This window comes from Apteryx mantelli, chromosome 7 (assembly GCF_036417845.1).
Source record: "Apteryx mantelli isolate bAptMan1 chromosome 7, bAptMan1.hap1, whole genome shotgun sequence".
NCBI lineage: Eukaryota > Metazoa > Chordata > Aves > Apterygiformes > Apterygidae > Apteryx > Apteryx mantelli.
Genome location: NC_089984.1, coordinates 19,616,509 through 19,642,890, shown reverse-complemented (window position 1 = coordinate 19,642,890; position 26,382 = coordinate 19,616,509). Strand labels below are relative to the sequence as shown.

Genomic DNA, 26,382 nt, shown 5'->3' with positions numbered 1-26,382 from the left:
TACTACATAGTGTTCTGCTCCTCTTCTTACACGTACATTTCTCCTCTCTGGGAAATATTAAGTCTTAATCTGTAGCCCTGTCAGTCAGTCAGGAGACAGGAAGTCCTGATAGTGATGTTTCTTGACAGAAAAAAGCAATAGAGCGTGGGGAGAATGAGGAGACCACAGGGAGGGATCTTATTTTGATCAGCTTCATTTAGGGCTCTGTTGGCAGACGATGGACAGAGCTGGGTTTCCTGAAAAGGTGCTTGTTAAGGAATTGCTTAGTAACTCAGTAACCTTAACTGTGGACACTTGCAATAAAAACTCGCTTCATTACAGCTGAGAAAGCTATTTCTAGTCTGGCTAAAATGGTCTTCTGTTTAAAAAAAGAAAAAGCAAACATAAGAACTTCAAAAAAAAAAAAAAAAAAAAAAAAGCTAGGAATTGAAAATTAACAGCAGATCATTTTGTGTCCAAAACTTCATGAACGCTTACTTTATGTTTTCACGTAAATATTCTCCTCTTAAGCTTTGTATCTAGCCATTTAGTTAACAGAATACATGAATGATTCATGGTAGCCCTATACATAATGCATAATTAAATCATAGACTGATGGAGTGGAATTTATTAATTGTGAAGACACATGTGTTACCATGATACTAATTTATTTCTTTCAATTTTATTGGCATATTGTTCACTCATCTGTGATTGCCTGCTTTGTTGCATTACCCAAGAACAGTAACATGTTGTTAAAACAAATTATCTGGACATTTGGATAGGCTGTTTGTTCACTGATGGGAACAATATGTATTTAGCAAAAAGATTAATGTAAATTATTATACATGGGGCATTATCTTAGCACACTACTCTACACTACACTACTACTCTCTACTACACTTATCACACTAAAGCTGCTCTGATGAGACATGCTACTTTCTGATAAAAGCAAAAAGTTTATTAGAAAAATAACTACAGGGATTCTTGCATGAGAGAAAGCAGAAATTCACAGAAAATTATCTTGGCAAAATTAAATTTTACAATGATTCTTAAATATATGTAATGAGTTATCATATAACAGGTGTAGTAGCTCGTTTCTAAAATGTGTGTGCCTGTGTCTTTTGTCTCTATTTCCTGTCATGTCTGGGGGTTGTCTTTGGGAAGAGATTTTTGTTTGTGCTTCTGTGTTGCAGCGTGTACTTTTGCTAGATAAGAATTTCATGTCTTACTAGTGGGATATCCACTGGAAATGGTCCTTAAGTTTGATTTGCTTTGGGGCTATAGTGGAGTATTTGTCTGAAAGCTAGAATTTGAATGATAATTAGGGACTTGTTTTCAGGAGAGTTTAGGCACAGCCTCTTTTCTGTATTTCTGTAGTACACTTCCTAGATCAATAGGGAAATTACAGTTGTGGCATTCAAAATTCAAGTGACTATATTTTTATGAATTTGTGAAAGGATGCAAAAATCTTGCTTGGAAAAGAGGCCATACTTTTGGACACTTCACCTTTTTAGCCTTTTTGTAGTTAGATGATGCAATCATAGTTCAAGGAACAATGGCTACCAAGGCCTATTGTAAATGAACAGTATGAACTCTCTTACGAGGTTTTGAGTAGAGCAGTTGTGTGGTCCTGTTCAGAAATGTCACGCTACGAAGGTTTGATAGTAACGACTGAGACAGTAATGTAATAAAAACTATGTTTACTTCCTCACGCAAGCTCTTAGATTAGTAACATCCATTAAAATAATGCAATTACTAATTTAGAAAGGATAGCCTGAAAAGGATAGCCCAAAATCATCGATTACTGATTTAGAAAGGATAACCTGAAATAAAGTGATTACTGATTTAAAAAGGATAACCTGACACCGTCAGTTACTGCGCTAGTAATTGGAAGCACTGCTTATCCCTACTTGAAAGCTTTCTTGTTCACTCTCCTCGTGAGAGGGCTCTCAACCTTGAGGAGTTACCTTAACCCAGCGTCCCAGGAAAAGGGGGGGGGGGGGTACTCATGGTCCAGCCAGAGAGGATGGTCAGGTCACGTTCCTGTCCCTGCTCAAACTCTCCTGCTCAGTGACCCTTATTTATACATGGCTGGGACTCTGGGCAAATATCATCCATGCTGATTCATGCATAGTTGCATATTCGTAGAGTCACTTCTCATTGGCCTCTTTGGCTTTATTATTTGTTTCCCTCCCCTTCCTGATGTGCTAATTAGGAGGGGGTGTGCGAGATAATATTAAAATAGGGTGTAATGAGCTGAAGGTTACCATAGGTCAGAGTTAAGTTCTGTGATCGTGGTCTTTTGCTCCTTGCGAAACAGGAAGGCCTCCTCCTTTGCCCTGTCCGTCTCGCCACCATCTTCATGTAGGCATCTTGACCCAGCCACACTCATTACTCAATCCCTAACTTCTCTAATTTTGTTAGTTTGTGGACTCATAATGATATTTTTGAAATGGCCTTTAGTATTCAAGTCTCTTTTTATAGGGCTGGGACTCTGGGCAAACACTGCTTTTGCTGACCTCTGCGAGTTTCATAACAACAGAACTGTTTGTCTGCTTGGAAGGACCCTGCTAGCGAGGCAAGACCACGACACCTCCGTATCGCTTCTCCCCTCCCTGTGGGTCCATGCAGATTCCTTGGCCTTGTCAGACAACAGAGTTCTTTAGCCGTTAGCTCTTCTAGTCTGCAGCCTTGAGCATATCAGTTGGCAGACTTTTTCAGTCCTGTTAACTCTTCACTTGCCCAATAAGAAACTATTGATTAAATAGCTATTTAAAAGGATACACAGGTTTAGTGGGATGCTCAGGTATGCCTGAACCCTTAAATCAAGCTGCTTTACCGGGAACATTCTGCAGCAAGCCAGACCTTTAGCAACTACTAAGATCATTGCATGGTGGAGAGGAGCAGCATCCATAGAAAGCCATCCTGTGGCTTTCTGTAAGCAGAGGCTGATGTAAGGTTAAATATCATTAGCCTATTTCTTCTGTAAAATAAGCTGAAGAATAAGGCCAGAAGAGACCCTTAAGTCATCTCATCTTACCTCCTGTATACCATAGGCCATTAAATTTCACTCTGTTACCCTAGTACAGAATCCAGTAACTTGTGTTGACTAAAGTGTAATTTGCAGTTCTGCTAAAGCTTATCTGGCATAAAGGCAGCAATCAGTGAGGATATCAATGAATGGAGGATCTGCCATCTCTGTATACCTCGATCACTTTTTGGGTTGTCACATCTGCTGTGTCTGGGTTAGAAAACTTGTGCTGCTTTTGTCCAGAGGTAACAGATATGTCATCTTGTAAAATCCCTCAAAATTGATGGTCCTGAAATTGTTTAGGCTCAAAAGGCATTTCTGCACTAGATTCTTCTGGACCATACATGTTGATTCTATTCATTATGAGCTTGGTTTCCTCCTCTGGATCCGCAGAGCAACTTGGCTCATAGATCCAGCAGGAGGGTGGATTGGAGTTTGGTACTTAATACATAAAGATTCTCATTTGTTTTACTGTGGGATTTAGTGTGTTCTATAACATAAAAGGATCCTGGAAGATACTAGGGGGAAAAAAGTGGAGTTGAAAAAAGTCTATAAAGGTGGATTTATTGTTCTCAGGTAACACTTGGGGGGCTTTGGGGGTTTTAGCTGCCTACCCAGGGCCTCAGTGTGCCAGGTGCTGTACTGACGTGTTAAGAATCTGATCTTGCTCTAAAAGTTTTGCCGTCTGGTTAGGCAAGCAAAAGCAAGGTGTGATAAGTACTATCTCTGCTCTTCAGAGACAGAGAATTTGAGTTGACAGATAAAAAGGCAGTTTAGACCCCAGCTTAAAAAAGGTTAAATGACTGTCTAAGGTTCCCCAGCAATTCTGTTGTAGAGCCAAGAAATGAATCCAAGTTCTGGTCTAGGATCTTCACCACGAACCTGCTCTTTTGAAGGTAAATCACATCGGTTGAAGAAGATACAAAAACTGCTGAAATCCACTTCCCAATACTGCTACTGTCCTTCAGATGTAAAATCTTAAGTACAAACGCAGTTAAAGAAAATGATTTAATGCAGCCATAGCTTCCTGACATATCAAAATCATTGTTTTAATTCTGACTCCGACCTACATGACATGAAACCAGATTGTGTCAGCCAATATATTGCTAGAATTTCTGCTTATCACAGACTAGTTTATGCATAAGAATTCAGTATACAATTATTTAAGAGCTGCTTTTTTTATGAGCAAGATGATTTCTGGTTTACCTGAGCTACAGAACAAGACCATCTCCAGGCTTATCAGCATGCACCTCTTCAATAATGCTATGATGAGTAGCATTCACTGTACTGAGTTTGTTTCCATTGGATAAAATATAGTATCTGTAGTATATTAGTCATCCTGGATAATAGGGGGAAAAGTTACCACTGCAGAACTATCAGACGATAAAGCTGATTAATTTCAAAGCAGAAAATATTTATCTTTGTCTTTTCTTTTTTTTTTTTCAGAAGGTCATTGTTAGCCTCTCTGTATCCTTTTCATGTTAAACCTCACTTGAATTAACATCAAGAATTTAATTTTCTTCTAGAGCTAAGGACCAGATTCTTGGCTCCTGCAAGCAGCCATTGTTCCCATAGGCTCTCTGGGTCTGTTCTGTAAAATGTGCACTTCAGTTTCAAAACAAAAACCTATTTAGTAGATGTTGAGCTGAGATGTTAAATTTGAGTTTTTCCTGGCCTCATGCTACCAGACTTCCTAATCACATATATCAAAATAATGGCGTTCTCTTAAAAATTAACTGAGACACAGAGAACCTTCCAACCGAGGACAGCTGAGTGCTGAAATGGATTATGCAGGAAGGCTGTGGAAATTTTACTAGTGGAGCTGTTTTGCAAGCAGTCCTTGTCAAAAACAAGGCTCTGTGTCAAGGAGTGTAGTTATAAATGCCCTGCCCTGGGAGCATACCGAGGTCATTCCCAGTGCTTTTTGTGAGACTCTTAGTGTAGTGATTGTCCCTTCAAAGCTATGCAGTTTGGGACTGGTTGGCTTCTGCCCTCACATGACCTTATAAATTGATGGTTTTTTGGAGAGGGTTCTAAAAACAATTTAGGACTTCGAGGTCCTAAAGAAGCATAGTCAGAGAACATGGTCCTAGAGAGAGCAGTACCTGGGTGAGGGAGGAAAAAATCTCTACCTGTTCCTGCTTTTAAGACTTAGCATCAGAAGCACTGTAGCATAAATGGCGGCATTAGAGAGAAATTCTGAGAAGAAAGCGCTCTCTCTCTCTCTCTCTCTCTCTATATATACACGTATACATATATATATAAAATTAAAATTTCTGCCTTCTAGTTATACCGGGGGTATATTAGAATGCTGGCTCTGTGTAAGGTGGAAACCACTGAATTTGAAAGGGATTACATGGGAAAAAATAGTTTAACTCTTCAATCAGCACTACCCAAGTAAGTAGAACAGGAGGACTCTGGCACACTGCACCCAGGAAGAGGGCTGTGGGACCATTTAAGGTTCAGTTCAGCATTTGCTTAACTTTAAGCCTGTGAGTTGCCCTCTTGAAGTCAATGGGGCTACACTGTTGGTAAAGCCATATGGTTAGTGGTGTCTTCTGAAGGTGGCTTACAAATATTCAGGCCTCTCGCTTACAAATATTCAGGCCTCTCACTTACAAATCTGGTGTTTTGTTTCTCTACATATTGCACCAATTTTGCTTAAAAATATCGATGAACTGAACAGTAATACTTGGGTAACTGAAATGAAATACAGTGTCTACTTATTTTCTGAATATAGTAATGCCATAGCCACCATAATCTTTAAATTCAAACTGCTAAATTAAAGATACTGGCCTAAAGGCTATACTTTTGACATGACCTTACCGTATTTCTTCTGATTTTCCTCAGGTTTTAGATACAGGATTGGGTTGTGGTCTCTGTCAGATTTGTGAACTTTGGGCTGTTTGTATTATAATGCACTCTCTTTTTCCAGGCCCAGATTTGTAGTGGATATTTCTAAATACCTCCATGGTGGTCACATCAAAAAATCTAAACCCAATTTTCTCTCTGTAATCAGCTTTTTGGTAAGGGAGCTAAAAGCCTGATAGGAATCTTATCCAAGCTAGTTGACTATACTTCATCTCTTATGCAGTTAGCCACAGCAGCTGCCTGGTATATATGAATGCAACACATTTTGAATGAATGAGAAAGTTCTTGCTTTGACTACTTTTGCTGGAGATGTTTAGCCTGAGGCAAATCCACAGGCTACAAGTATTTCAGCTGGCCAAGTACAATTTCAGTGCTGACTTGAAGCCATGCAAGATAACAGATCTTAGTCTTTAATAGATGTTTGGGTACCATACTGAAATGAGTGCTATAAAGAAAAGAGCCAGGCAATGCATTATATTTACAGTAATAGTTGAATGGATATCTGAGAGGAGAAAAGGAGTTGTGAACCAAATCTTTAGCATCTGTATGTATTATGAGCAACATAGTTTATACAGGGCAAGATGCTATTCCAGGATATTTAATTGCAGAGTTACTGAACATGCACAAGAAAAATTGTCTCAGGTTCCATAGCAAAGGAAATATTACAGGGGCATAGCCCCATAGGAGGGGACTGATCAAACTGTGATAATTAAATGCAGATTTGATAGATGGACCCTGTTGAAGCGTGATCTTGTAATGACTGAGAAGGACTAATATCAGCAGTTTTTAGCCTTACCAAAACAAATTAACTCAAATGGGCAGGACTCCCTTTCTTCAGGGGATGAACTGCTTTTTCTGGGGAGAGCTGCTGCAGGGCAGAATCCTCTCCTGCAGCTAAAGAGGTGGTGTTGGCTGGGGAAGAGGGAACAACTGATTACACTTTCAAAGCAAATAGGAAGACAAAAGGAAAAATCTGGCAGTTCAGAAAGGCTTTGCTTTTCATTTTCCTCTGTGACATACAGACCAGGATTTGGCTTTGGTTTTGGTTTGTTCTTGTCTTTCTTTTCCCGTCCCTATAGTGCCACTTAGGAGAAGAAGACAAAGAACATACTATGACTTCTTTTAATAGAAACCAGGCTGATGACACTGCAGGAGAAGCTGAAGTGTGCTAAGGGGCAGAGGTCTGATTAGAGACAGGGTTAATGTTACGCCTCTCATATAAGGCAAAGTAATGGAATGCCTCTTCAGAAACACTAAATTCCACCCAACCAAAATATAAAGCTGCATACAGCATTTCAACAAATTAAGAATTGTACTTTGCTGTGCAGGTTCCTGTGCTATTGTGTATAGTCTTCTGTGGCTCAGACACAGTTCTCCCCCCAACCCCTCACCCCCAATTTTAATAAGAATTAGTGCAAAGTTTGGAGCTTCCTGTTTGTAGACTGGCTTTTTTGGGCTGTACAGTCTGAATAAGTATTCTGCTCCCCTCACCCATAGCTCACCCTCCCTGTATCCTAGGATTGCCCAAATCAAGCCATTTATCATCGCCCTGCTGTCTAGTGTCTGTCCTGCCACATAACCTGTAGATGAGGACATTGCCAACACATGTGCAGGCCTTGTAGGGTGCAACACTGCAGGTCGTGGGCTGCAGAGGTGAGAGGCTGAGTGCTGGTGGCCGTTTCTGAATCTGATACCGGGGCTCTTGGGAGCAGTACTACCCTCTGCAGGGTGTGTGTGGGCTATTAAGAGGTCAATATGAAATGGGGGATAGCAGAGAAAGCAAATATTAGCTGGATAGACCTTGCTGCCCCCAGGTTAGTGCACAAATTTCAGCTGAGCTCAGGTTCAGCAGTGGCAAAAACTTACCACCACTTGATGACTGTCTCAGGGTTCTGTTTTAAGAGCTTGGTATCTTAGGGACATTTCTCAGTAAGCAGCTGTCCGCATCATCAAGTCCACTACCACCTCCTGGCATTTGTAGGTAAGCAAAAAAGCAGGGGCAAAAGGATTGTGTTGCTTCCTGGGGTGGGATTGCAACATGTCTCTTTCCCTGTGGCCCTCCAGCCCAAGCTGGGTGTAAGATTGCATTGGCTTACTTGAGGTTCAGATAGCCTGAGGATTTTGCTTGCGGTTTTGTCTGGCACCCATATGTAAAGTCATAGGAGAAATGCTTGTTAAAAAATGTTTTTGCGCTTGTGGAATAACTGTTCTCTGACTATGTTAACTTGCTGTATTACAGCAAGGAAATATGACACAGTGACTCATAAAAGTGTATACGGACTCTGTGTGTGTCCAGTTTGTGTTTGCACAATACAAATTTTCGTGGCAGTGCTGGGTTTTCAGCCCCTTGTCGCTTATTCCTTCTGCACCCATGGTTCAGTGCTGCCTCAGCAGTAGGTTCATGTTCAGCAGTGGGGCCACTTGAGCTGGGTTAATTGATCCAGCTGAGAAACACCCCAGCCCTTCCCTGGAATGCTGATTCAGCTGGAGCAGTGCCCCAGTCCAGGCTGCTGAATATCGGTGATGCTAATGCAGTATGGAGCTGATGTGAGGGTAAGTTGCTTAAACCAGGGTTGCTGCCACAGAAAATGATGTGCAGCCATTCGTCGGCCAACCCAGCTATTTGAGGGGAAGAGCTGTGACCTGGGTGGGGTGACTGCTCTGCCTTTACAGAAACAAAACAGCACAAAATCTCTTTGTAAGGTGAAACCACGAATTGACTTCATTCTGGATCCGAGGCCAGGCATCTGCTAAGTGCATGCCTTAATTCAAGCCGGTACCTGCACTGCCCTTTATTGGCAAGCAATCAGCAGCTTCTATGAGCAAAACTGTGGCTAGTGTACAAAAAGCACTAAAGGCAAGAAATCATTTTTTAATGATGCTAAAAAAGCTTCTTTTTTTTTTTTTTTTTTTTAATTTTCTGCTTGTTTGCTTTGTGGTAATAGAAACAGAAGTTGGCACTGCAAGATCAGGCTTTGGTCAGCCCCTTTTTGGCTTAATCTGTACTAAATTGACAAGTCAGTGCCTCTCAGCCATCCTTATCTCCTTGTCCCTGGCTATTTGCCATGGGGGATCCCTCCCTCTGATCAGCTGGCATAATTGCTCATGTAGTTGAACATAGTTAAAATTAGGTTAGAAAAAAAATGTTTAACTCAGACAAATTGTTTTGTTTGAACAGGCTTAGGAAGTGGTTTCACAAGCAATTAGGCCAGCAGATCTGAGAGAGGTGCCTGTGAGGGCAGGTATATGTTGCTGACAAACAACTAGGGTGGGCTTCAGGGCCTTGAACAGGATATCTGACTGTGTCTTTGTTGCTAAGCTTGAGGGGGAAAAAATCCCCAAAGTACTTTATGGAAATCAAAACTTCCTGTTTGTGGAGAAGCTTTCTGGAGTGTGAGAAGCTACCACCAATTTAAAATTCAGGATCAAATCAGTTGCATCTTTGAGCAATATTGATTTACAAAGTGGAGTGTGTCTCCCTTTGGGAATTCTTCCCCAATTTAGGCTTCAATTGGTGTAATCTCAGAAGAAAAGCTTTGCTTCCCCTTATAAACTGTTCTCACCAGATGTCTTGTAAATCTTTCCCTTTATTCCTTTGAAATGACTGGGCTTTGACCTTAGCTTTCTTAATGTTTTTTAGCCCACATGGAATATCTATAAAAATAAGAGTTGCAAACTCTATTAAGAAAAGCACATATGACCTCCGCTTGTAATAACAGAATGCAATTAATGTCAGGCCTATTTTGATGATAAATTGGGGGGTAACAAATGGATTTTGCTTTTTCGAACAAACCATTATGAAGGGAAAAGGGAAAATGAGCTTTAAACCACTTACTAAACTTTTAAAAGATCTCTTCTCCCCCACCCCCGACCTGAAAAGTATTCAATACAACTGAGGTTTTTACCAGGTTTGCACATCCTGAAAGGAAACTTCTGCAGGCTAATTAAATGCAGGGATGTAATTGAAAATAGGGATGCTCTCATGTTACAAACAAGGGAAAAGTTCCACTTGTGAAACCTCTCAGTAACTGTGCAGGAACTGTGTCACAGCAGTCCCAGGAGGATGTGATCAAGGTCCCGTTGGTCCAGAGGTCTTTGCAGGTGCAGAGAAAAACACTGATCCTTCATCAAGGCTTTTATTGCCACTTGCATGTGTATGTAGCATCTCACTGTGTTCATTTGCACCCACCCACTGGTGTTTAGATGTTATGGGCTCTCCTCTGTGTTCATCTGTAAAAGTACTGGCTGCCCTGGACTCAAAAAAGCTTGCCCTTCAGCTCAAGCTGCAGGTGCTTGCATTTTCAGGAGCAGAGAGCTCTGTTTCAGTTGTAAGTGTATTGTTCAAGGTGGCAGACTTCTGTTATTGGTTAATAAAGTGTTTCAGGGGATCAGAGTGGTCTAATTTAAGTTAAAATACAAGGAGTAAGTTTGACAAAGAGCAGGTGTGAGAGGTTCAAGGGAAGATAAAATGCAAGGACCACAATTATAAGAATATGTAATTGCCCAGGCTAAATGTGACCTGGTTTAAGCGCTTTTCTTCCAATACTCTCTGCTCCCTTCTCTCATACTGAAGTCTATGTAGGAAAGCCTTATTTCTGCAATTTGATTACTTCAAGTCATTTAAGTATGGAGAACAGATTGGAGGGGGATTTTTTGCCTAATAGCCAAATATCAGTAATTTTGTGCCCTAATAAGCTTTTGTCCCTTCCTCACCCTCTGTCTCATGACTGGAAGACCACAGGTAATAGCTCTGTGGCATAAGTCTCGGAAGAGATTTTTTGCGAGTGCCATGTATTTTCTTTTCCAAGGGTTAGACTGGCACTGCCATGCATTCAGAGCAGGTCGTTACCTAGGGCAGAGAAATACTTAGTGACTCTAGTGTGCAAGCAGCTGAGGTGGGAATGCTGCTCATTTCCTAGTTTGCTTAGGGCAGCGAATTCCTAGAGCTAGTTCATTTACAAGAGAATATAGTTAAAGAAGCAAAGTGATTAGTTTCTGTATTCTCAGTGTAGAGACTTACTTTCAAAAATCCTGTGCTAAAGCAAAGATTGGCCCCCAGTGAGAAAGGGAGATTACTTGCACATGGGCTGTCTGCATGGCATAAGTTGTCTTTTTTTTGAGGAGAAAATCAAGGTGTTACGCTTGTCTGCAGCTGCGTAAATTGCTGTTAAGTTATACGCATCTTGAAGGAAACACAGTGCTATGGAGAGTTGCTATAGTTATCATAGAATAGTTATCATAGAATAGTTTTGTTAATATGCTAGAATTTGGTATTGTACTTTTCCTGCTGACAGGGAGGAATCCCTGCACATATTCTTCATACCCAGGATTTGCTCTAGGGATAAGGATTTGGCCCATAACACCACTTGTCCGGAAGCTGGCGTCAAAGACTATATGATGATATAACCCAACGTCAGTCTCACTTTTCTTGCCAGAACACTAATCCACTGAGTATTCTGAGAAGGTGACCTTTTTTCCATATTTCTGTCTCTGTAAAAGTTTTGACAGGGCAGTACAGTGGATGTACTGGATAATGAAGTAATTTCCCTCTCACAGAGACTACTGTTGAGCCTATTTTTATATCTCTGCCAACCTCACCGAAGCAGGAAGCTTCTTTGATTTTTCTTGGAAATTGGTTTCCAATCCTATTCTGAAGCTCAAAATCATAGGGAAGAAATCAGAAGAACCTTATTAGTATTTAAAAGACAGAATGAAGTATGGGAGGTTATCAAGGAAAGGAAGATTTCCCTTTCTGTCTCTGTATAATGAATTCAAAGAAGGTATGAATCTTGGAGTTTTGGAACATGGAACTTCATTGTATTTTAGACCACTGCTGCCACCAAGTGGAATAGTTTCCTCTAACTCTTCACGGGGGCTTAAAGAAGCTTGTACAGGCATACCTTGGAGATATTGCGGATTTAGTTCCAGACCATCGCAATAAAGGGAATATCGCAATAAAGCGAGTCACACGAATTTTTTGGTTTCCCAGTGCATATAAAAGTTATGTTTACACTATACTGTAGTCTATTAAGTGTGCAATAGCATTATGTCTAAAAAAACCAATGTATGTGCCTTAATTAAAAAATACTTTATTGCTAAAAAATGCTAACCATCATCTGAGCCTTCAGTGAGTCGTAATCTTCTTGCTGATGGAGGGTCTTGCCTTAATGTTGATGGTTGCTGACTGATCAGGGTGGTGGCTGCTGAAGGTTGGGGTGGCTGTGGCAATTTCTTAAAATAAGATAACAATGAAGTTTGCTGCATCCACTGACTCTTCCTTTCACGAGGAATTTCTCTGTAGCATGTGATGCTGTTTGATAGCATTTTACCCACAATAGAACTTCTTTCAAAATTGGAGTCAATCCCCTCAAACCCTGCCGCTGCTTTATCAACTACGTTTATGTAATATTCTAAATCCTTTGTTGTCATTTCAACAATGTTCACAGCATCTTCACTGGGAGTAGATTCCATCTCAAGAAACCACTTTCTTTGCTCATCCATAAGAAGCAACTCCTCATCCGTTAAAGTTTTATCACAAGATTGCAGCAATTCAGTCACATCTTCAGGCTCTAGTTCTAGTTCTCTTGCTATTTCCACCACATCTGCAGTTACTTCCTCCACTGAGGTCTTGAACACCTCAAAGTCATCCATGAGGGTTGGAATAAACTTCTTCCAAACTCCTGTTAATGTTGATATTTTGACCTCTTCCCATGAATCACGAATGTTCTTAATGGATCTAGAATGGTGAATCCTTTCCAGAAGGTTTTCAATTTACTTTGCCCAGATCCTTCAGAGGAATCACTATCTATGGCAGCTATAGCCTTATGAAATGTATTTCTTAAAGAATAAGACTTGAAAGTCGAAAGGACTCCTTGATCCATGGGCTGCTGAATGGACTTTGTGTTAGCAGGCATGAAAATAACATTAATCTCGTTGTACATCTCCATCAGAGCTCTTGGGTGACCAGGTGCATTGTTGATGAGCAGTAATATTTTGAAAGGGATCTTTTTTTCTGAGCAGTAGGTCTCAACAGTGGGCTTAAAATATTCAGTAAACCATGTTGTAAACAGGTGTGCTGTCATCCGGGCTTTGTTGTTGCATTTATAGAGCGGAGGCAGAGTAGATCTAGCATAATTCTTAAGGGCCCTAGGATTTTCGGAATGGGAAATGAGCATTGGCTTCAACTTAAAGTCACCAGCTGCGTTAGCCCCAAACAAGAGAGTCAGCCTGTCCTTTGAAGCCAGGCATTGACTTCTCCTCTGTAGTTATGAAAGTCCTAGATGGCATCTTCTTCCAATATAAGGCTGTTTCATCTACATTGAAAATCTGTTGTTTAGCGTAGCCACCTTCATCGATTCTCTTAGCTGGATCTTCTGGATAACTTGCTGCAGCTTCTCCATCAGCACTTGCTGCTTCACCTTGCACTTTCATGTTATGGAGATGGCTTCTTTCCTTAAACCTCATGAACCAACCTCTGCTAGCTTCCAACTTTTCTTCTGCAGCCTCCTCACCTCTCTCAGCCTTCACAGAATTGAAGAGAGTTCGAGCCTTGCTCTGGATGAGGCTTTGGCTTAAGGGAACGTTGTGGCTGATTTGATCTTCTATCCAGACCACTAAAACTTTCTCCGTATCAGCAATAAGGCTGTTTCACTTATCATTCGTGTGTTCACTGGAGTGGCACTTTGAATTTCCTTCAAGACCTTTTCCTTTGCATTCACAACTTGGCTGTTTGGCGCGAGAGGCTGAGCTTTCAGCCTGTCTCAGCCTTCGTCGTGCCTTCCTCACTAAGCTTCATCATTTCTAGCTTTGGATTTAAAGTGAGAGATGTGCGACTATTCCTTTCACTTGAACACTTAGAGGCCATTGTAGGGTTATTAATTGCCCTAATTTCAATATTGTTGTGTCTCAGGGAATAGGGAGGCCCGAGGAGAGGGAGAGGGACGGGGGAGCGGCCGGTTGGTGGAGCAGTTGGAACACAACATTTATCAATTGAGTTTGCCGTCTTATATGGCTACGGTTTGTGGCGCCCCAAAACAATTACAATAGTAACATCAAAGATCACTGATAGCAGATCACCGTAACAGATTTAATAATAATGAAAAAGTTTGAAATATTGCGAGAATTACCAAAATGTGACACAGAGACATGGAGTGAGCACATGCTGTTGGAAAAATGGTGCCGATAGACTTGCTCGACGCAGAGTTGCCACAAAACTTCAATTTGTAAAAAAACACAGTATCTGCGAAGCGCAATAGAGCAAAGTGCAATAAAATGAGGTATGCCTGTATTTGCCTTCAAACAATATGCTAGTTCATGGAATGGCAGGGGGTTGGGTTTTTCAATTACCCAAATAATAAAAAATCTGTTGACTATGCTTCAGAGTTGTTGGTTAAAGGTAATGTCATTGATGTCTAATATGTTTCTTCTCAAAAATAACCTAAGTAATAGCACAGTGCAAAGTGGATTGGGGAAAGGGTATTTCCTCTGTGTGTGATAGAATCTGAGGCAAAAAGAAAATAATGCAGTTCAGTAATGTGAGTCTCAGGAGAAACACAGCAATTCACTGATATTAAGCCAAGGAACTTGCAAATACCAAATAATGTAGTTTGGGTTAAGATAGTTATTTCAGTTGCTTCTCCTTGACTCTTTACTGCAGGTGACTTTTATTCTTTGCATCCTTTTATTACTTTGTAAAGACCTCTGTGCCAAGAGGATGGCCATTATATCAGGTCAACAGCTGTTAAAAACTTCCTTGTAAAGTTGTCACTACTGAATGAAGGTGTGTGTATTAATCAAGGGCAGCATCTACACAAAGATGTATGATGTGGACTTCTAGAATAATGATTTGTTTATCTGTAGACAGCTGGGTTTATTGTCTGAGTGATTATGAATCTAATGGGGTTCCTCCAGTAGACAGTGACACTCCTACTGTCTTGTACAGCCCATGTCACTGTGTTCCCAGGAAGATGATTCGCAGACTTTGGTTCAAGGGAAGTATCATCAATGCCATCAATATACTGTAGCAGACATAATTGAAACTGAATTTCTGTTTCCATAAAACACACTTTAGGTGGCAACTGGACAATGTTTTCTTTTATTTTTCCAAGAGTTGTCTGCAACAATGTCTGAGTATACTTTTTCAAAGCAGGAACCTCTCACTAACAGTTTTGGAAAAAGCACATTTTCTCTTGACTTTGAAAAAGAACGTGCCAGTAATATTGAGGAATTCAGTCATCTGAAAGTCATTTATCAGCTTGCTCGTAAGAGTGTCTTACTGGAGTTTTTCCTTTCTGAGGAGTCTTGGCTTTGTAAGTCTATGACATAGTAGCAAATCTGAGGAAATTCTGTTTTTCTGATGCTCCCTTTTGTCATCTGCTTGACAAATGGTGGTCACAGTATGTACTACTATACTTCATTCACATGTATGTTTGAGATGTATTACTGAGCCCTAATGGAACACTTGTGTTATCACGTGGAAGGCTGTCTTCACTGAAAGCTGGAAGACACCCACTGGACACTGACTTCCACAAAAGCATAGAAAAGGTCTTTAATTTCCCCAGCTGACAAAATTGTAATGTGCAGCTTTGAAAGTGTTGGCTCCCAACATGTTCTGCCTGCAAAGGTCATTTCTCCTCTTATGCTTGTAAAGTGAATTTTGCTACTGGAGAAGGGGACACAGGGTCAAAATCCTCTCTAGTGAAAACACATACAAAATGACCAAAATATCTCCTAATACTTCAGACCATCACTAGAAAGTAGAGTGCCATTTTATTTCCGGGTCCCTGATTCTGGAATTTGTCAGTAGGGCATGCAAACAGTGGCACGTTTTTTGGTGGATTCCTGCATTTCAAGAACTAGTAAGCTAATATAGTCACTGTTCTTTGTAAATATACGTGGTTGGGAAAAGAAATTCTGTCCTTGAGGTAAATGTGATGTTTTGAAATGTGATTCCCTCCACCCTCCGCCAAGGGTATGAAATTAAACACAGCATGACTATTCAGAAACACTTCATTCAAAAAATGCCAGAATACTTTCATCTTCGAACATTCTAATATCACATAAAATTATATATGCCAATATTATAATAAAATGTAATTCAAAATGCAATACAAAATTAAAAGTCAGAATGAAATACAGCCAGACAGCCAAAACCAAGGAACTTAATTTAAATATTCCCTTTTAATATTCCATCATTGAAATCAATATTTCAGAAGTTTGCAGTGTTGACAAAATGGTATTTCCCATCTGAAAACCTTTTTTTTCTGGTTGAATCATCTTTTAACTGCCTTTAATTGTGAATTGCTCAATTCTGTGTTCAAGACTATCAACTCTTTTCAGGAAAACCACTAAAAAACCACTTGATGATGAATCTTTATCAGTAATGTGTTGAATGGGATTTGAAACTGATTTAGAAGATAATTTTTTTTGTACCCAATATCAAATTTCTAGGTCTGTTCTGGCTCATGTATTTTTCACTAGGACAGATAAGAAGAATTCTCTTTTGGCTATACTTAATGAGAATAGTTGTTTCACTGTGTACAGATTTTGTTTTCAGAGCATGACAGTGAAAGAAGCAGAGGTTCCTCTGCTTGAACGACAAGAAATACCAAGGCACAGAATTGCAACACAAGACTGAGGTCTGCCAGTTTAAGTGTCTTCAGGCAAGCTTGTCTTTGAGCTGAAGTCTTGTTTGTACTTTGTCCTCTGTGCACAATTGGTAGGGCTTCTTTATGCTCTTGTTATTATACAGAAAAGCCCTAGTACTGGGAACTTAGGTTTGTTTTGTTCCTGATTAAAAACCAGGTGTGGTGAATTAACTAAATTGCTCTGAAATATTATGAGTAACTTTAACTTTAGGTGCTCCAAATTTCAGATTACTTTGCAAACCCTTAACAGATCAGAATTTTAATAAAGGACAGTTACCGTTAAGAATTGATGCAGCTGTGAGGTTTACAAGGTGAACAGTTTTTCTGGCTCTAGCTATTAATATTGGGGATTGATCCCATTTTGTTTGAGAGTGGATCCTACTTTACTCAGCTCAGAAACAGTCAGTTAAATGCCATTGAGAACTTAGAAGACCAGATGAGCAAAACAGGCAAGGAATCTTTTATACTGCCTGTTCCCCCCCCCTTTTTTTTTTAATTTTTGAGAAATTCTTACCAGTTTTTAAGAGTCCCAAGAGAGCAATGTTAAAGTTTTAAACCTCAAGTACATGTAAAAGGTGTGTGAGGGGGAGGTAATATAAAAATAGCACCAGGTTCTGCTAGTGATTTTTCAACATATTTTCTGATGAACAGAATTACTCAGGAATTTGGCACCTTCGAAAACATCCATTCTTTGTTGACATGTGAAAAAGATCTTGACTTCTTTGTTGCTGTTTAGCTACCCTTCATTAAAGTTGTCCAATCAGTGTTACTTTTCTTTTGTATCTAGCATTGATCATGAGCTCCTGAGTTTCTTTAGTACTAAAGTGTGCCAGGTTTGGAGTCCACTGTCAAATTTATTGTTTGCTTAAGGGATGATGTTTCAAAGGCAGTAAAGGGGACTTGTACATCCTACTGCCAATTTCCCTTATTCTTTAGAAACTGTCGCCAAATGTTTGAATTTTTCCTTTGTCTTCTGTGCTCATTGCCTTCACTGTAACATTATGTGTTTCTTTCTGTAGTCTTTACTCAGGCCCAGTTTCCACTGAAGTCAAATAGACCATTCAGGAGAGGAGTATTTAGTTCCCAATATGAAGGTTTTTTTTTTTTTTTTTTAATAGCTGTTGCAAAAATCATGCTAGTGACACTTCTCAGAACTTCTTGCTTGCTTACACGTGAGCAGATGTATGTTACTCTAAATCACAGAAACCACTATCAGTGTTCCAGTTGTGGTGGTGTAGCTGATTATTTTGATACTTTTCAGTTCATTGGATAGTGCAAGACATCTTTCTTTCAACTAGTTTTTGGTTGATTTGGTTGGAACTCCCAATGACAACATGGCTTTTAACCAAAAGTAATGTTTTTTCTGGGTCTCAGTTCTGAATCCTATCCATTTAGATGACAGGTCTCATTAGAATCTTCCAATGAAAACAAGTAGGTTTGGGTTTCATTCAAGTAGTAATGTTCTGAAGTTGAATTTATTATAGGATCAGCATTCTGTACAAAGTCTACCCCAAGAATAAAAACATTTATGCTTGGCAAAATGACTAAAGTTTGTTTTCATTACCTTGCCCTGTAGCATTAGGTCAGTCACCGTCTATTTTAAAGCTTTGCACCAGCATGCATTGTTTAATGAAAGAAAAACATGAGCCTCCCAGGAACACTGAGCAATATTGGCTTCTTGCCTTAATAAAATGAATGACGACCCATTGTTAATGAAAATTTTGCTAAACTATCTAGTCTAATGACACAAAACTGTCTGCAAATCTTAAATACTCCCTTAGATACTTTTGTAGGTCCTACATATTTGTCTATTAAAGAAGAATGGATTCCTGGCTAGTTTTATTGTTAAATTGCTTATCAATTCCTGTTGCAGTGAAATTCATAGTCTGGCTGGATTTCAGGTTGTCTGGGATGATTAGCCTGGAGATTCTGTGCTTAGTGTTTGATTGCTGTATCTTATTTCCAAATCTTTTGGAAGAGAATCAGCGATGTTTGGCTACTGGGAAACATTTACACTCATGTGCTAGAGAGGCACCTTTTCCATTCTTATTTAAAGTTTCTCATTGGCATTTCTAACTATATCTCCGATGCTATGTCATTCACATTGGCACAAATTATACTCTATGCTTTATTACTCAACTGTTCATGTTTATATCATGCAAGGAAAAACCTATTTGACTGAAGATTTGTCTTATATTTGAAAGTATTTCATTTGCTCATTAATGTTAGCTGTAATATCACACTACTGAGAAGCTAGAAGATGGATCCAATCAGATAGAGCTATGAGACAAGACCCTCTGTCTCTCACTCTAAATGAATTGCCATACTGAGGAGGATTATAAAATCACAGGGCTAGCAGGAAAGTTTTAAATAATTTTTGATTCATAAAAATTATTTCTTAATTATTTCTTTCTTGTTACTGATGAAGCCATGTTATATAACCTGTATACTTTCATACTGCTCTTCCATGCTCTCATCCGTCTGTTCTCATTTGTCGTATTGAGAGTATTTTGCAAAAGTAATAAATTATTATTTTTTTTAATATGGTAAACTTGAATTTCTAAGTAAGTTAAAAAGAAAATAATTTTGAACAAATAGTGTTGTCTTTCACACTACCACTTAATCCCTTATGTGCTTTCCTCTACAGAAACCCAGGAATTTTACACAGTTTAAGATACAACAGAGTTGTCAAACCAAGCAATCACTTCCAAATTTTTTTACACCCTGCAGCTTATCTCTTGACTGATCTCATAACTCTGTATCTTATAACGCAAGTTATAAGTCAAGTTACTTTCATAACATAGTGCCCTTAACAGCATCATCAGTAGACGACCTTTTATTTAGAATTAAGTGAGGCGCTTTTCCCAGGTTTCCTGGGAGAAGTTCTGTATGTGTGTTATAAATTATACTACTCAAAAAAGTTTTTTCTCAGGACCGTTCATGTACCACAGAAATATAAATGAAAATAGGTGCAGAAATATTACTTCTTCTAGATTTATGTAGGAATATACAATTTGCTAGCAGCAAAAAATATCTTCCTCTGTAAGTTCTCTCATCTGCAAACTTGCTAAGACATTCTTCTCTACTTAATTTCAGTGTCAGCAGAATATACCAAAACCACTTTGGAAGGTTAGTCTGTTTTTCTACTCAAATTGGTGAGTAGAGCTGTCTGTCAGTGACATACCTTGAAGTATTTTGGAATAGAAGCTCTAACTGGTTGTCTGAGCACTCTCTACCTAACAGTGAGGAGTAGCCTTATGTGCTGGGGTGCTTTGAGATCCTTCTTTGAAAGCTTATAGAATTTCAGGTTCTGCAGCTCCTTTTGGCCACTCGAGCTGTGCAAAGGTAGCCCTGAAGGTTCCTACTTCTGGAGGTGATGCCTTCATGTTGCTCATAGGGGCTGTCATTGATTACCAGATGGTCCCTTGGAATACCTTGCAGATGTGCAGAGTGAGGGTGGTCCCAGTAGAGAGCTCTGCAGTGGTTGAACAAAAATGAGCAGAACATGGTCAAGTTTTTATATTTTATGTCTAGTTTGTACCTGAGAACTGTATATACTAAAGAAGAAGTATAACGATCTGTAAAGGTGCTTGATTCAATACTTCGGGCTAATGAGTATGTATTGTTTAACTGTATTATGGAGCCATATACAAATAGCTGCTTCCTCTTGCTGTACTGCATTTGCAGTTTTATCTGTTGACATGGAAAAGGAAAGTACGTTCTTATTGCTCAGCTCTGTAATCACTGCAGAGCCAAGGCAACTGGGGGGCAGCAGGGAGAGGAGCTAGCTAGAGCGGGTTCCTCATGTGCGTCCACAGAACTGGTTAGTAAGTTCTTGTCACTGGACTGATCCTTTTCACCTGTGTAAACCCACAGAGGACAATGGGAATGTGCTGGAGTTTTACCAGAGTCCTGGCTTGCTCTGTGGGACTTTATTAGTAATGAGGAGGAGGAGCAAAAAAAAAAAAGAGCAAACTCAGCTTGGGGTGGGTTTTCAGCTGGTGACTGGGAGAAAAAAATATTTTTCTTGTCTTTGTAAATTTGTTACATTTGATCTAAAGTTATTGAAAGACATTAAATGTGGAACTTCATGATGGCATTTTTACAGTAACTTTGCAGGGCAGAGCTATGTGGCAAATCGTTAAAGTCAAAGGAAGCAATGTTGCTCATATCCTGCATACAGCTTTAAAAATACACCAATGGTATTAAGGACTGCTCCATGGTTTCCTGAAGATAAATATTTTTCTCTTCGGGTAGATTTATGCTTGAGCAGCCAATATACTGAAGGGTGGATTCTAATCTAAGCTTCACTAATGTAAATCTAAAGTAATTTTGAAGTCACTGGATTTCCTTCCCTGTTCATGAGATAGCTATTATATCATTATCTGACTTTTAAATCATATGTTTATGCTGTCATGGCACTTTTAAAGAAGAATTTAATGGCTTTCCTCTATTACTGTGTTTAGTCCCTGGTGTTAAATTGATCAGGATAGCCTTGACTTGCAGTTTTAAATTGTCTGTCTCTCTCCAACTTCTCATAATGCAAGGATGGTGGGTTTTTTGGGTTTTTTTTTGTGTGTGTGTGTTTCTTGTTGTTTAAAGAGTTTTGCTTACATACTACATATAGTTACTATTCTTTAATCCTATATGATGCACGCTACTCTCGGTAGCTAGGTCACTTAAATAAGAACAAAGAAGAAATAAAACAAACCAGAAATCCCCAAAGCTTGGATGTATTTTTATTTACCAAGCTACTTGAAGGCTCCTTTTCCATTTCTCTTCCTCCTATGCTTCAGTCACTTAGGACTCCTCTTCCATGTGTATATGCTTTATGTTTTGTTTATCTTTTTGCTGGTTCTGTATGATAGACTCTTATTAAATCTAGGGATTTTTGAGTATCCAAATAAGACATATCTCATTTAGTGCTGTTGTCATCCTTATCAGTAATCTTAAAAAAAAAAAAAAGGGAGATTTAGTGGAATTCATTTCTTTTGCTAAGTGCTTGGTAGTTATCTGTATTAGATCTGTAATGGTTTCACTATTTCTCATGCTAAAGCATGTGAAGCTGACATACTTAGATCAGTCATCTTCCTTTTACGATTTTTGCTTCTTTAAGTCAAGTAAAAGATGTTGATAGTTGGGCAAATGAGAAGTATGAAATACTGTTTTGAACATTTAGGGGTTCTTGAGGAACTGAATTCATGAACTTGAATCTACAAGCTCATCTTTCAAGACCCAGGGAAGAATTGCTGTGAATGAAATCTATTTCCCTTTTAATACATGAGACTCATAATAATGTTTGGTTCTCCTGATACCAGAACTAAGATCCTCCCTTGAACCACTAGTGACACAGCACAACAACATCTTCTGGAGAAGTTTGCCTTTTGCAGTAGGCAGTGGTAAAGCTTAGATGAGAATGTTTCCCTTTGCTGTCAGGATGGCTATGTTGATTTACATGAGTGCAACACTGTTGTTGTTGTTTTTCCTAATGTTTACTTTGAATCTTCTTTCTATACCTGTAAAATGGATCAAAATTGCTTTGTTAAATCTTCTAATGGGCAAATATTAGTTGAATTGTGAAATTGGGCACTAGAGTAATCTTTCTTTTATACCAAACTGAAAAGAGTAAGGTCAGTATCCTGTAGCCTCCTCCTGCATCGTAACTTCTCTCATCACTGTCTTCCTTCTAAACTGAATCTTTTGAGCACCTCCAAGGAAGCTTCCATCATTTTTTTAGACTTGGTAAGAGTCACTGTGAATGAAATCCAAATCCTTTGATGAATGAGATCAGTCATCATGTTTGGCTCTGATGTCAGGAAGCTTGATTTGGTGCAGTGTTTATATTCAGCCATCTCGCTTTTCATCCAGTGCTTTCTTGGGAAAATAGGAAGGTCGACTGACTTTCCTGAGATCATTCATTTAGGGTCCTGCTAGTTTGAAAACATGATAGTAAATGCTCCTTTTCGCTATAATAAAATTTCTGAAAGGCTGCAGCTAAGGATGACAATGGTGCTCATTATAACATAATTTGGGTACTCAGAACTTCAGATTAAATTTTACATGATGGATTCTTATTTAACTAATGGCATAATACTTCTCAGATAGCTTATGGGGAACAGTTGGAGAGCTGGCCGATAGAGATCTTAATCTCCCCACCCGACAAAAAAACCTGAACCCAGTATCATTCCTGATACAGTGCAATGTTAAATCTTTGATGTTTCTGTCATGAAGCAAATGTTTGAAGCACCCAGAGTATGGCTTGCCTTTTGACAACAGTCAGTTAACTCCTGTTAACACAAGGCCTCAAGGTCTAGCTCAGAATGGGAACCTGGGTCCATCTCTGCTCACCTTTTCCCCAGGCTTTGTAAGCTTGACTCAGCCACCTTTGAGTGCTTTGATTTGCAAAGTGAATTATCTACCTGCTGGAATTTTTGGTCATAAAAGCAGTTGAAGATGTAAGTAAAGCTATTTGAATGTTAAGACTTTGTCATTTAATGGAGACTTAACAATCTTGGTTTTATTTCTGTAAAACAAAATAATCTTTGAAAGGAATTCTCTGGAAATTCTCTGAGGAATCCTGGTCTGAGGTGACAGATTCAGGCATCGTTGATAAAATAATGTGTTTTGTCTGTCATTCACTCTGAATCTGACTGATTCGTGTGCCAGCAGAATCTGTGGATCTTGCACTTAACAAGGGCTGGCAAGATGTATCCTGTCTTCCAACAGCTGCTCATCTTTATTTGCCTTTCCTGCCGCTCCAAAGGTAGTTTGGAAAAGTAACAGATGAATTGAAGTATATCCTTCTTCCTTGTCTCTATAGAAATGGAGACATAGTCTGAGACTGTGTTTGTTTCTTATGAAACAGTAGGCAACCCTCCTAGATTGAAGGGAAATAAGAAGGTATGACGTGACTGGGAAGGACAGGCAGAAGCGCTGATACCACGGAGAGCCCCTGTTTGGGTGATGCTGCCTGTCCCTGCTGATTCCCACAATTTATGAGGTTGGGGGAGGCAAATCCTTCTTCCTCTTCTTCAGGTAGCAACCCCTGTTCCTACTGCGGAAGAAGAATGCAGCAGGTGCTCTGTCAGGGCACCTCTTACACATGCAGAGGTATTTCTAGATGAGGGAATAATCTGATCTTCTCTTAATAATGTATTCTTCTCCCCAGATTTCTCATTTATCTGTTTTAGCTTGGAAAATATACCAAAGAGGGTGTAATTATCAGGTCTGACTAAATTCTGCCTTGCACAAGCACTGTGAGAGACATAGGAAAACTTTTTTCTTTACTTTTTTCTTTTTTTACTTTGTATTTTGCAGGTTATCATGTACCTTTCTGGTTGTATTTAAAGCAGTATTAAGCTGTATTGGAAAAATGTCAGAGTTTAAACCCTAGTAGAAAAATGTATGAGGTGGTGGGGACTTCTCTCTCCCCTCTCTCCCCTCTCTCCCCTCTCTCCCCTCTCTCCCCTCTCTCCCCTCTCTCCCCTCTCTCCCCTCTCTCCCCTCTCTCCCCTCTCTCCCCTCTCTCCCCTCTCTCCCCTCTCTCCCCTCTCTCCCCTCTCTCCCCTCTCTCCCCTCTCTCCCCTCTCTCCCCTCTCTCCCCTCTCTCCCCTCTCTCCCCTCTCTCCCCTCTCTCCCCTCTCTCCCCTCTCTCCCCTCTCTCCCCTCTCTCCCCTCTCTCCCCTCTCTCCCCTCTCTCCCCTCTCTCCCCTCAGACTGTTATGTGGCTTCCTTCATAACTTTACTAAATTAATGTGTGTAGATTCCTGGAACTTAGTGTATGGCTGGATTTTTGTTTGTTCACCTATACTCTTAGTTTATTGCTAGTGCTTTGATACCCAGTGTAGTGCTTGAGCTTCAGGGGGTTCCATCTTGCTAATAGCCTACTCTCCATTAATTGAGAACTTTTTTTTTTAATTGGATCTGTTTTTCATGAAAAAATTCTCCTGGTTTGTTTTTAATTAACATTTAAAATGTGAATTTTTGGACCTCCATGTTCTTTTCAATCTTTAATTCTCTCTGCCATTTTACCTGTACTAGTTTAAAGTGTGATTTTTTTCTTAATAATAACTACGAGCAACTCTTAAATCAATTTCTAATACTTTGCTGTTGACAGCAGTGCACATTGCTTAGACTCGAAACAAAATCTGAATAGGCACTGCGGGTGGCACTTGTTTCATCTAGAGTTATGTAGACTATGTAGGTGGTGGAGGCTGCTGCATAGCATGGGCATATCAGGGCTTGCTCAGGCACCAGAGCATGGAGAAGCAGCACAGAGAAATCCAGGTAAACGCTTTTTTGCAATGCTCCGCAACAGCGTGGCTGTACTCATGCCAGTAGCCAGTCTAAACTGAAAACTATGTTGAGCATCTATGCTACTTTGCAGTATAAACATGCCCAATTTGCTGATAGAAAAGCTCATTATCTGGATACTGTGCTGATGGAAACCAAGGGGCACGGTGTACATAACCAACCAACATCTCCCTCAAAATGCCTCAAGAGGAAGAAACCTTTTTTTTCACTGCATATGGACTATGTCCTGAAAAGACTGAACCTAAAAGAGCAAGGGGGTCCCAAAACAGGCACTTCAAATCACAAATCACTTTTGAAAATCTTGCCTAATAGAACTAGATGGATGTGTGATTACAACTAAACGCCAGCAGAGAAGAATGGAATGTATATTTATTTGTGTTAGGAAGGTGCATGCGTGCGTGTGTATAAATAAATATATACCCACACTTTCCGTATATTGGAAGAATGGTTTGCTCAACAGTATATAATCTTTACAGCTGCTTGCCATAATTTCCCTAGAATTGATTATTTTTCTCAACTGATTAGCTACTTTTCACCTTTTGCATCAGTAGTCATAAATTGGGAAAGAAGGCATATTTCAGTGGAACAAGAAAAGATCATTCCAAAAGGACAGTGAAATTTACTGATCTACAGTATGTTAAAAACTTCTTGAGTCTGATCCTTTAATAAATCTGACCAAAGATTTATATATATGTGTTTGTACATACATATGTTTTATGCTGAATTCTGTATTTTTTGAAGAATATAGAATTTTGCTAAGAGTCCTAGCTTAAGCTAATCAAGGTCACTTTCAATACTTGTTGCTTTTGTTTCAATATTGTTTTATTTTTATGTGATTCCCGTATTTGTGGCACCTTGTGATCTGGAGATAAAGGTTCCTTCCACTCCGATTTTTTTTTTTTCCCTGATCGGGCTTTTATGGTTCCATAGTATGAATATTTTTGTTTTTAATTTAAATTACTTTCTCAAAATCATTATAGGAAAAGGTATAAATGGAATTTAACCATGAGCAACCAGACTGGAGTTTAGGTTAATTTCTGTACTGTTCTGTAGTATTGCTAAAGCTTGTCTGAAAGCCTGATTGTTGTGGCTTCGGTCAGCAGGATTGCTCTTGAGACACAGTTCAGTATACAGAAGAGGGCAGTTCAGATTATGACCCGTAAAAAATAGGGTAGTTAGTGCCTTTAATGTTCTGTTCCTGCCTGCTGTTAATTCTGCATAACTGGCACAACTGGACAGTCCCTGCCCTCTGCTTCTTTAACACACTCTGAAATCAATTGGATGTTAGTGTTTAAAAAAAAAAACAAAAAAACAGATTAACCAAGAAAAAATGACGGTCCGTCACCTCTGGTGACTACAGGGCAGCAGCGTGCAGTAGATTTTGCAGCTAGGCGGCTGTGTGCTTCCCTGGCTGCACTGAGACACCTGCCCGTGGACTCCATATCAGCCGCGCTGCGGGGCTTGTCGCAGAGGATTAGAAAAAAGCCCTTGCAGGAGGGATTACATGCATTCTTGAGCCACTGCACAGAGGAGTTAATTAGA

At 39.6% G+C, this 26,382-nt stretch overlaps 1 long non-coding RNA gene across 1 annotated transcript in view; it reads left to right on the top strand.

Moving 5' to 3' along the window:
• The window catches only part of LOC136992459 (uncharacterized), a 115,640-nt gene that overhangs the window by 37,192 nt on the left and 52,066 nt on the right, over window positions 1-26,382 (top strand). The gene's annotated exons all lie outside the window — the stretch shown is intronic.